Source organism: Solanum lycopersicum, chromosome 1 (genome assembly GCF_036512215.1).
Source record: "Solanum lycopersicum chromosome 1, SLM_r2.1".
In the NCBI taxonomy this organism is placed as follows: domain Eukaryota; kingdom Viridiplantae; phylum Streptophyta; class Magnoliopsida; order Solanales; family Solanaceae; genus Solanum; species Solanum lycopersicum.
In genome coordinates, this window is record NC_090800.1 from 4,860,381 (window position 1) to 4,873,376 (window position 12,996).

At 43.3% G+C, this 12,996-nt stretch overlaps 1 pseudogene; it reads right to left on the reverse strand.

The window, feature by feature from the left end:
• Positions 1-232: 232 nt before the first annotated feature.
• LOC138340793 (uncharacterized) lies at positions 233-8,630 on the reverse strand (annotated as a pseudogene).
• Positions 8,631-12,996: the final 4,366 nt, after the last annotated feature.

Sequence of the window (12,996 nt, forward strand, 5' to 3'; positions counted from 1 at the left end):
TGTGGCGCAAAACGCCGTCGATTTAACAAGCTGGTGGGTCCGGTTCCCCGGAACCCACATCCTCTGCAATCTGTACACCCTCAGTGGTGTCCTCAGCAACACCCGCACCATCAGTAGTGCCTCCTGCTGTCTCTACAGTGCGGGAGCTAGACGTCCCAACCGCTATCTGCGATGCTCTAATTTGGTGTGCCTCCGCCTCAGCAAGTGAGGCTCTCCTTGCAGCCTCCATCTCTCAGCCCTCCTTCTTCCTAGCTCGCGCCTCATCCTCTGCTCGACCCCTACGCCTCTTGGCACTCTCTCGAGGGGGAGGTGGTGGAATTTTAGTAGTAAACAGGGCCGCCAATACTGTGTCCTCAGCAGGCTCGACAGAAGAGGCCTCAGAATCTGGCATCCTCGCCTCTAGTATCGTGTTGATGTCTACACGAAGACTGTTGACTGCAGCCTGAAGAGCCGACACATCTACCGGAGGGGCTGGTCGAGCTAACACTCTCAACTCAAAGGCCTCTAGGCGCTGGTTAACCTCAGCAATCTTTTGCTCGGTAAACTGCTGCATCTTTCTCTCTAGACGCGCTTCAGACTCAGTGATTGACTTTTGCATCCACGGCTGGATATGATGCAGAAGAGTGGCCATTTGTGCCTCCAGTTTTTGGACCCTAGCAAGCGGGACCAGTAACAGTAGAGGGACGGTGCGAGAGGAGCTCGGGGCTGGGCTACTACTCGGGATAGACTCGACCGGGGTAGTGTCAGTGGACACCTGTGTAGCTGCGCGGGCCCGGGCCCGGGCCACCATATCCACAAGATCATTAGCAAGTGGTGGAAGCTCTGGACGGGGCCCTCGACGTGGGGCCAACTCATTGTCCTCGTCTCTGATGAGGCCAACGTCAACGGTGCCTGTGGGGTCTTCAACTGATCTATGTGCCATATGGGCACACCTGCGGACCTGCAAAGGGCAAAGATCATACATAGGAAGGGGTAGGTAGTAGTGACCTTGAATGCCCTCTCGTGCATGACTGCCTGGAGAAGACATGCGAAGTCGACCTCAAATCCGGCTATTATCACCGCCATCAACACTGCTCGATCCCAGGTGACGATGTTATCAACAGTTGTGGGGGAAAGGCAGTGACGGACGAGCAGCCACAAGAACTTTGCCACGAACGTGAGGTTGGCCTTCTTGATGGCCCCCTTCGGCTCAGTGACCCAATCGACACCCTCTCCATCTACTGGCAGGTGCTGGGCCATCCACCTCTTGGTGGTCTCTCTCAGTGCTGGCTCGCGCAAGAACTGTCCATCCTTTACTATCTGCCAGCAGTAGTCAAACTCGGCAGTGATGGGGGTCCTCGTAATATCTGCACTCTCACCGTATAGGAACCGGCGGATAGCTGGCAAGGAAATGTCAACCTGCACGCCCCGGACTTGAACCTGCTCCAGTGGGGCCTGTTTAGCGGGAGCAGCCCACCTATCTATCTATGATCGGAGAGTCGCTACATAGGATGCGTAGAACTCTCGGACCATTTCCTCGCTGTATCGTCCCAATGGACGGGCTGTCCACTCAAAGCGATGCGTGGTGAAGAGGTTGTGGATCTCCGGCATCAATGGGAGACTCCCTGTAAGTACCCGCCGCTCCAAGGTGAGTGCCCGAGTCATTACTCCTTTATCAGTCAGGAATCTAGCGTCGGAGTAAACTTGAAACTGGCCTTCGACACACCACCGGTTTGGCTGGTCAGAGGCTGGGGTGGGGACCTGGGCTGGTGCGCCGGATGTAGAGTCTGAACTGTCAGCCTCATCAGACGAGGCCGACGCTGCAGCAGTGGCGGGTGCGGGAACCTCATCAGAGCCTAAAGCTTCCTCGGACCATGATACTCCTAGGGAGCCAGACTCTCCTTCCTCATTTGTGGCTAACTCAGAGGGTATGCTGGTCAGTGTGCGCTCCTCATCAGACTGGGAGGCAGTGACTACGCCGGACGCCACCGTCTTAGGTGTGGCTCTAGGAGCACGTGCAACACGGGAAGGTGCGGAAGTGTCTGAGCACATATTCAGGGTCCCGCTCATCATCAGAGCCGATGATCAAGCGTGCAGACGGGGCAACAGATTTTGATTGCCCGCGTGCGTAGGTTCGGTCTTGCTTAGGTGCCATAGTAGATAGTACCTGCAAAGGATTACTATTACTACGAGTAGTGGCAAACAAGACAAGCGAGCCCATATGACATAAAACATTGAAAATAGTGTGTTAGTGATATTGAAACTGTATCACACGATGGGCCAGATGACGGTTCGTCGTGGCTATGACGGACCGTCATGAGGTCCGTCATGTTGTACTTAGTCTATGTATATATAAAGAACCCTGAAGGAGGGGTCTCTGACCATCATGACGGTCGAGCAGGACGAACCATCGTTGGTACAACGGTCCGTCGTAAAAGTCCGTCGTAGGACACTTAAAAAATGTTGGGAGACCCTTATTAGAGGGGTCTCTGACCATCATGACGGTCGTGCAGGACGGACCGTCGTGGGTATGACGGTCCGTCGTAGGACACATAGAAAATTTTGAGAGACCCTTAGAAACAGGGTCTCTGACAACCATAACGGTTGTGCAGGACGGACCGTCGTGAAGACAACGGTCCGTCACAGGCGTTCTTGGGACAGGGTGCTAGGGCTTTTGGAACGGACCCTACGACGGTCCGTCGTGTGTGCAACGGTCTGTCATCGGGGTCTCGTTCTGAGTAGCAGTGATAGAGTTGGGGGTACCCTATGCATCCCCGATGAACCCACATGGTCTTGTAGTGTTGTGGACCTATATGTGTCTATCCCAACTACCTAGGAAGCTACCAATGCAAAATCACATATGCCTAGGGTTATCAACATGGCAAATTCGAACATTTTAAGCCTAGGTTTAGACATAATCATATAAAGGAAACAATATACGACTAAGAACTAAGCTAATACTAACTACTAAACCAAAATGCAAGATAAATGAGTAAATTTAGAGACACATACCTTGGAAATGGTGAAAAAAACAAATGGAGAATGATTCAGTTGGCAAGGTAGACACCTACAGCAGCAACACCGACTAGTAGATGACAATTATAAGGCTTAGGAGGATTTTGGGGGCAATGATCAGTGGGGGGAAATGTGGAAGTTGAAAAGAGAGGGGAGATGAGAGGAATAAGGAAGTAATGGGGTGAAATATGGAGGGGTGGGGAGTATAAACGGTCAGATTTTGAAAAGGGTCCAGCCGGGTCGGGTCGGGTAGAATTCATTAATCACGCGATGGTTCCCCGACGACAGTCCGTCGCAGTTGTGACGACCCTTTGTAGGTTCTGTCGTGTGTGCCCTAATTTCAAAATGATAGAAAAACGTACCTGGTGTGACGGATGCATACGACGGTCCATTGCATGCGCAACGGTCTGTCGATGTATCCATCAGTGGCTGCTGTGGAGTAGTTTTCTGCAGAATTTCCTGGTGATGTGCCTGCAAATTTAAAACCCATTAATAGAAAAATGCTACAATTATTAAAAAGACGATAAGTATTGGGTTTCCTCCCAACAAGCGCCTGATTTAATGTCGCGGCACGACTGGGGCCACTTGATTACTCAGACTTCATCAAGATGGTATGCCTCGATCACTTCATTCTCTGATTCATCATGCCCGAGATAGATTTTTATGCGCTGTCCATTCACCTTGAACCGCACACCCTCCTTAGTTTCCAACTCAACTGCTCCATGAGGGAATAGTTGGGTAACCGTGTAAGGACCAGTCCATTTGGACTTGAGTTTGCCTGGAAACAAGCGCAATCTGGAATTGAATAAAAGCATCAAATCCCCGACCATAAACTCTCGTTTTTCAATTTTGTTGTCATGATACTTCTTCATCTTTTCTTTATATAGGGCTGAGCTTTCATAGGCTTTCGAGTGAAATTTATCAAGTTCATTCAATCCATTTAACCGTTGCTCTGCAGCTTCACTCCAATCTATTTTTAACTTCTTCATAGCCCACATGGCTTTATGCTCTAACTCAACTGGAAGATGACAAGCTTTCCCATATACAAGTTGGTATGGAGACATACCTATGGGAGTCTTATATGCTGTTCGGTAGGCCCAAAGAGCATCATCAAGCCTCCTTGACCAATCCGTTCTACTAGCATTCACTGTTTTGGACAATATCTGTTTGATCTCCCGATTTGATACTTCGACTTGCCCACTAGTTTGAGGGTGGTAAGGAGTGGCCACATTATGGCGAACCCCGTATTTCTCCAATAACCCCTTGAACAATCTGTTGCAGAAGTGGGAGCCCCCATCACTAATAATGGCCCTTGGGGTGCCAAAACGGGAGAATATATTCTTTTTCAAGAATGCAGTGACACTCTTCCCTTCATTGTTTGCGAGGGCTATGGCTTCGACCCATTTAGATACATAATCAACTGCTACTAGAATGTACTTCATCCCATGAGAACTCACGAAAGGACCCATAAAGTCAATACCCCACACATCAAATAACTCAATCACAAGAATGGGGTTTAGAGGGAGCTCTTGCTTTCTTGAAATACCACCATCTCGTTAACATTTGTCACATACTTTAGCAAACCCATGAGCATCTTGATGAAGAGTTGGCCAATAGTAACCACATTGCAATATCTTGTGAGCGGTTCGGATACCATTGTGATGTCCGCTAACAGGTGAAGAATAGCATGCCTCCAACACACTCAACATTTCGCATTCTGGCACACAACGCCGAATAAGCCCATCGGCACAACTCCTATACAAGTATGGATCATCCCAAAAGAACTTCTTCACATCATACATGAACTTTTTCCTTTGATGAAAGGACAAGTCTGATGGAACAATATCACTAGCCAGATAGTTCGCAAAATTTGCGAACCATGGAATCAAGTCTTGTGAAGTAGCCAATACATGTTCATCGGTGAAAGTATTATCAATGTCAGTCTTATCCCCTAACTCTCTCATAGCTTCATCATCTAGATGAGACAAATGATCAACAACTTGATTTTCAGTCCCTTTTCTATCCATCACTTCAAAGTCAAATTCTTGCAGCAGTAATACCCAACGAATCAGCCTTGGTTTCGCATCCTTCTTCGCCATCAAATATCTCAATGCTGAATGGTCAGTATGCACTATAACTCTAGTACCTAGCAAATAGGAGCGGAATTTCTCAAAAGCAAAGACTACTGCAACGAGTTCTTGCTCAGTCACTGTGTAGTTCTTCTGAGCTTCATTTAGGGCTTTACTAGCATAGTAAATTGGGTGAAGGATTTTGTTTCTTCTCTGTCCCAATACTATACCAAGAGCCACCCCACTAGCATCGCACATTACCTCAAATGGACTATTCCAATCCGGAGAAATTATGATAGGCGCAGACACTAACTTTTCTTTTAGCTCGCCGAATGCTTTAAGACAGGATTCATTAAAACAAAATTTACATTCTTTCTCCAGCAATTTGCACAATGGGTGTACAATCTTTGAAAAGTCTTTGATGAATCTCTGGTAAAAACCTGCATGCCCAAGAAAGCTTCTCACACCTTTCACAGAGATCGGTGGGGGAAGTCTCTCTATTACCTCAACTTTAGCTCGATCAACCTCTATGCCCTTTTCTGAAATGCGATGACCCAACACAATACCCTCTTTCACCATGAAATGACACTTTTACCAGTTTAGTACCAAATTGCAGTCTTCACATCTCTTAAGAACCTCAGATAAATTGGTCAAACACCGCTCGAATGAATCACCAACCACAGAAAAATCATCCATAAAAACTTCTATAGTATCCTCCACCATGTCAGAAAATATTGACATCATACATCTCTGAAAGGTTGCGGGTGCATTGCACAACCCAAACGACATTCTTCTGAACGCAAAAGTCCCATATGGACAAGTGAAAGTGGTTTTCTCTTGATCTTCTGGTGCAATAGAACTCTAATTATACCCCGAATACCCATCAAGAAAACAATACCACCCTTTTCCAGCAAGTCTATCCAACATCTGATCCATGAAAGGCATAGGAAAATGGTCTTTTTCAGTCCATGAGTTCAGTTTACGGTAATCCATACACACCCTCCATCCAGTAACCGGTCTCATTGGAACAAGTTCATTCTTTTCGTTGGGGACCACAGTCATTCCCCCTTTCTTAGGTACACACTGAATCGGGCATACCCAACTACTATCGGCAATTGGATAGATTACTCCGGCATCCAACCACTTGATGATTTCCTTCTTCACAACCTCTTGCATAGGAGGATTCAAACGTCTCTGGTGCTCAATACTCGGCTTATGATCAGGCATGAGTTGGATTTTATGAGAGCAAATATCAGGAGGGATCCCAATAATGTCCGCAATGGCCCACCCAATAGCTCTTTTGAACCTTTTAGTACCTTCATTAAACTATGAACCTGTTGTTCATCCAGGTCTGATGCAATGATTACCGGCAAAGTGTTACCCTTTCCTAAGAATTCATACCTGAGTAAGGTGGGAGAGATTTTAGTTCTAATTTTGGAGCTTCCTCTATAGATGGTTTAGCGGGTGGGGACTCGCGATTCTTCATATTATGCTTAAATTTCTTCAGTTTAAACCGAACATCACCTCGGTCAAGAGCCGCGACTAATGACTCATACTCTTCAATGCAATCGCAATCAAAGTTCATTATCACTGCCGCTAATGCTTCAACACCTAGACGTTCTTCTATTTGTGTCTCAAATGTCTCACCCATGTTGGAGGATATAGCAGATGCCGATTGGAGCTCACCACTCTGCCTCATGGACCTAAAAATATTAAAGGTCACTTCCTCATTGTTCAACCGAAATTTCATCTGCCCCTTTTCCATGTCTACTAAGGCTCTTTTCATAGCTAGGAATGGCCTCCCAAAGATAATAGACACTTCAAAATCAACCTCACAATCAAGAATAACAAAATCGGTCGGAAAGATGAATGACTTCACTTTTTCTAGCACATCATGAAGTATCCCTATGGGCCGTTTTACTGTTCGATCAGCCATCAGTAGTCGCATCGCAGTGGGCTTTGGGTCACCCAAACCCAACTTCTTGTAAATCAAGAAGGGCATGAGATTTATGCTTCCCCCAGATCACATAATGATTTCGCAAAATGTAATAGCCCGATTGTACAAGAAATACTGAACGCACCCGGATCTTCTTTCTTTTAGACCAGAGATCTTGTAGCAATAGCACTACAATGCTGCATTCTATCATCATCCTCAAAAGTAGCCGATCTTTTCTTTGTGACCAAATCTTTCATAAACTTGGCGTAACCGGGCATTTGTTCTAAAGCTTCTACCAAAGGGACATTGATAGAAAGTTGCTTCAACATTGTTATAAAACACCGATACTTGCCATCTTCGGTCTTTTTCACTAATCTGTGAGGAAATGGGGGTGGTGGCCTAGGCATGTGAGTTACCTTTTTAGGCACTTCAGCATCTTTTGCAATGTTATCCTCTAAATCAGCATCAACATTTACCACTTTATCAGTATCTTTTGTCACCTCATTCTGATTAGATGGCATAGGTGGGTCAATGGTTTGCTTGCCACCGCGAGTAGTAATTGCCATACAATGTCCATCATTTTTCAAATTTTGGACAGTGTTGCTAGGAAGAGTGCCCGGTTGCCGTGTGTTCACAGTTGCAGATAATTGGGCCAATTGTAACTCAAGTTGCTTAATGGATATTGCATGTGTATCAACTTTTTGCCCAATACCCGCTAAATCATTCCTCAACTCTTTATTGTGCTCATCACTAGCATCGAACCTCCTCATCATTTTATGCAACATATCCTCAACTCGCGACATACTACCTCCACCATCCCTAGGAGTAACTTCACGATTTTGAGGAGGAACATAGGGTCCATTCCTGTCATTTCTATTACCATAGTTACCCCTGTTGAAGTTGTTGTCGCGATTGTAATTTCCATCTCGGACATAATGACCCTCACAATTGTAGTTACCATAGTTCCTACCTTGGTTCCCTTGACCTCGGAGCCAATTCTCCTGATTAGAGCCTTGGGCACTTGGTCAGAAACCCCCCATCTTTTCATTCACTGCATAGGAATCCTCCTCATAATAACACTCATCGATCGGAGGTGGTGGTTTAGCCAAGTAGTTGACTGCATTAATCTTTTCTACACCCCCAATGACATGTTTTAGTACCAACCCAAGCTCAGTTTTCATCTGAGCCATTTCTTCACGAATATCATCTGTGGCTGGGTTGTGAGTGGACTGCACTGCGAAGGTGTTTCTCCCTGTATCGGACTTCCTAGTACTCCAAGCTTTGTTGTTACAGGAGATTTTCTCTAATTTCTCAGCAATCTCAGCATAAGGGCATTCTCCATAAGATCCACCTGCTATAGTGTCCAACACCGCTTTATTGTTATCATCCTGTCCCCGATAGAAGTATTCCTTCAGTGACTCATCATCAATACGGTGATTTGGAACACTTCTCAAGAATGAGGTGAATCTATCCCAAAAACTACTAACTGACTCTCCTGGTAGTGCCACAAAGTTGTTCACCCTGTCTTTGTGGTTTAATTTCTTGGAGACCGGATAGTAGCGTGCTAAGAAGAAATCCCGTAGTTGGTTCCAAGTGAAGATGAAGTTGTATGGGAGCTCAGCAAGCCACATAGCAGCCTGTCCCGTCAGTGAAAGAGGAAACACTCTGAGACCTATTACATCTAGATCCAAATCAGGTCTCCCCACACAACTTTTACACACTGCCCTTACCTTAGCTATATGGGCATGTGGATCTTCAGAAGGTAGCCCTGAAAACAAACCTCTGGCAGTGAGCATTTACATCAGGCTACTAGTCACCGCAAAAGTGTGGCCTGTGGGTAGAGGGGGCAAGACAAGTGGCCCATCCGAGTCTGCTATGTTATCATACCCTCTGTAGTATGCTTGGGGCCGTTGAACGGGATTTTGTCCCTTCTATTGATGTTCACCCGGAGCATTGGGTAACATCTGACCATGAACATCCACTGGATCTGGGTTGTTCTGGTTTGGATCCTCATCATTAATTCCCAAGTTTCGATTCATATTGCGCAGTGTATGCTCTAGCTCGTGATCATAGGAAAACAAGGGTTCTCTTCCTCTCCGTGTATTTGGCATACAAGGAGGATAGTTCTGAAAGGAAATCAAAAACAATAAAACAAAGTTAAATCAAGAAAATATCAACTAAACTTTAGTAATAAGTTCAAGTTAATCTAAAATTCCCCGGCAGCGGCGCCAAAATTTGATACGCTCAAACTTACTTCTCAAATTAGAAGTAAAGCAGTCGCGTCAAGTAAATAACCCAACTAGTGAGTTTGGGATCGTTCCCACGAGGAAAATAGTCTAGACTTAACTTCAACTTGTTATTACTATTGTTCGGTTGATGACTTCCTTAGAAAGTAAAAACATAAAAAGGGGGGGTTCTATCTCTAAATAAGTGAAAATAAACAACGAACTTGAAAGAGATACTTAACAGCTTTTAATTTTGGGTTTTAATCAATTAATCAAAGTAACTAGAGTTTACGTGTTCCCCACAGGTTCATAACTTGATAATTCTAACTATAACAATTCTTTCCTAGTATCTTGCATGCAAAGTGATAAGTTATGTATTTCTAAATCCTTGGTCCGGCATCTAGAAAATCTCACTCCGCACCTTGATCTGGCTACGTGTGTTGCTTTCCTAACCCTTATCTTTACCTCATATTAAGCATCGTATTCGATATTTGACTAAGTTATTACCTCGTACCAATCAATACTAGCCTATTAGATAGTATACACTAAATCTATGTTAATAATTCTTTTCCTATTATCTACCTCCTTGGTCTGGCAAGTAGCATTAAGGCGAGTTCTAATGTTGATCATCCGTTAAAAAGACTTCTAAGCGAAAGAATTATTAATACATGCAAAACACTATTCTAGAATTGTTATTTTAGCTAGGGTTTATCTCATTATTTGCCTATGGTTCCCACAAGCCTAGTTATGGAGTTTAGTTACTCATGGCCATAAACACAATATTGAAATATGTTAAATAAGAATTCATGTACTTACTTCAATGAGAAAGAATAAAGTCCGAAAATTTGCTTAATTAGTCACCAAAAATCACTTGTAAGAATCTCCAAAAAATCAAACACTAATACACAAAGTCTAATAATATGATGTCTAATCTAGCAGAGTCTAACCTCAAAAATGAGGTTTTTCGAACTATTTATAAAAAATAAAAACCTAATTAAACAAGGATTCTAATTACTGGAAATCTGCCAAAACGCGGCTGGGTCGACGGACCATCGTGGTCACAACGGACCATCGAGGGTCTTCGTTTCAAAATACTTCAACTCTTGGAATCTAGGTACTGGGATCACTTCTCTGATCTTCATGATGAACCTGCAGGACGGACCGTCATAGCCATGACGGACCGTCACAAGCTTCGTAATCCCACACTTGGTCAGACTTCCCCATCTTCGTTCAGCAGCTGCACTACGCTGCTACCTACGGACCGTCACAGACACGACGGACTGTCATAAGCTCCGTAGGTGGTCTCTTCTGCATTTTTCGCTCAAAATCTTTGCTTTCAGCTCTGGACAGATTTCCTGCAAAACAAAGAGAAACTTATATCAAAATTAGCACAAAAAAGGCTTCCGGACACATTAAACTTAAGGAAAAAGTATTAATTATACCGTGAAACAACGGTATATCAAGAACCATTATTACAACTCATCTACACAACTTAACGAAAAGATAGGCATTTAAAGATACTGAGCAGGCTTAAATGTCTAAAGAAAATCGAAGTTCTCATATAATTTGGAAATTAACCAAAAAAAACCTACCAAACATTACGGAAAACCATCCCTAGAACCTGAAAGTCAATGTACCGATCCACATTTTCAATCACGAGTAAATATGACAATTCAATGGTACTTTTATGGAACACATACCTAAACTTTTAGTATACCAAAATATGGTACCCGATCTTAATTAGTGTGTCAAACGTGGCACCCATTCAATATACGCGCCAGAATGTGGCACCAAATCCAAGTTAGTGTGTCGAAACATGACACCTGATCCATTCAACACAACCACAATCACACTCATATGTACATTCTCATAATCATACAATCAAGTTTTGATCATGACATACATTTACTCATTCGTTCTCATTTCATTAGGTTCGATCAACAATGTTCCAATCTCATACATGCATGAATAACAATGAAGCAATTTACCAACATATATTATGCAAACAAGAAATCAACTTATCTCCTACTTTGAAACCAAGCTTGAATCACTAAGACACTTGAATTTTTTGTTTTCGAATTCTTTCCGCTTGTTCTAGGTATAAAAATAACAACTTCATGCAAGGATCAATTAGTTAAGGTCTACTTACCCGGATTATAATAAACCTAATATCCCATGACCAAACACATGATCCTATTGTGCAGCTAGGGCTTTTCCCCACCATCAAATTCAGTTCACCCTCCAATAATATTTAACCAAGAATCTATGTTCTACGAATCGAAAATGAAATTAGGGGAGTAAAATCCTTACCTTTAACACCTAAATTCGTGAAAAACTGTCAAGAAATCACCTGGGGTCGTCTCTTACGTAATAAGAGTGGAACCTGGAGAAAAATAATGTTTTTGGGATTTAATTCCAACTAAAGTCGCAACTAGACTGCCTTAGCATGCCTCAACCCGCCATAGAGGCAAGGCCCTGACGGGAATAATCTCGTCACAACCGCTTACACGGAGACAGAGAGTCGAAATTTGATTTCCATCCCCCATTTCACGAAATACCTCAATCCATGACGTTCAAAACTACCATTTCATGCTAAGATTAGTTTCGAGAGTTTCACTCGCCCAAATTTAATTCTGTAAAGTCGTACGGGTTCCTTAAAATCTTAGCTATCTTCTCGTGCAATCAAATTCAATATTTAATCTCTCATTCATTATCAGATTTTTCTAGACCTCACGTGACTCATAATTCATTCAAATCTGGATTAGGCTAGGAAATTTCAAGTTACTACCAAAAAGTTTTCTGGCCCCAAAATTTTTCCCTGTTGAATTTTCTATAATGTTGGGAACATGTTCTTACAATAGATACGAATTTACCTATCACTTGTCCTCAAGTAACAAACTAGGAAAACGGCTAAAGTAATATTGGAGTAGTACCTGAATCGTCAAACAACTAGAGATACTTGTCTCCCATGTCTTTTACGATTTTTGAAGTAGCTTCCTCAAATGGAAGATACTACCATTGAACTTTCACAGACTCAATCTCTTTGATTCTCATCTTTCGGACATGGTGATCTAGAATTGCAATCGGTTTTTCCTCATACTCAATGTCTTTATCTAACAACACTCAGTCCCACTTTATGATGTAATCTCCTTCTCCATGTTACTTCTTCAACATGGATATATCAAAAAACTAGTGAACTCTAGATAATCTAGGTGGTAAATCCAATATGTAAGCCATTAGCCCTACACAATCAAGAATCTCAAAATGGGCTGATGTAACGACGATTAAGCTTGTCCTTCTTGTTGAATTTCATCTCCCCTTTCATGGGTGATACTTTAAGATTAACACTCTCACCAGTCTGAAATGCCATTTCTTTTACCTTATGACATGTATAGTTCTTTTGTCAACTTTGGGGCGCTAAAAGCTTAGCTTGGATGCTTCTTACCTTATCCTGAGCATCCTTTACCAAATCCATCCCTAAAGGTTTTACATCTCCCAACTCAAACTCTCATACGGGGATCTACATCCCCTCCCATAACTTGAATAGTGCCATGTATATGCTATATTGGTAACTATTATTATAGGAGAACTCACACCAACAGTAGAAACTTATCCCAATGTCCTTCAAAATCAATCACACATGCCCTCAACATGTCCTCTAACACTTGAATGGTTCTCTTTGACTGCCGGTCCTTTCGTGAATGGAAAGTTGTACTAAAAGTGAGTTGAGATTCAACTCACCATGTAATTTTCTCCAAAAATTGTATGTGAA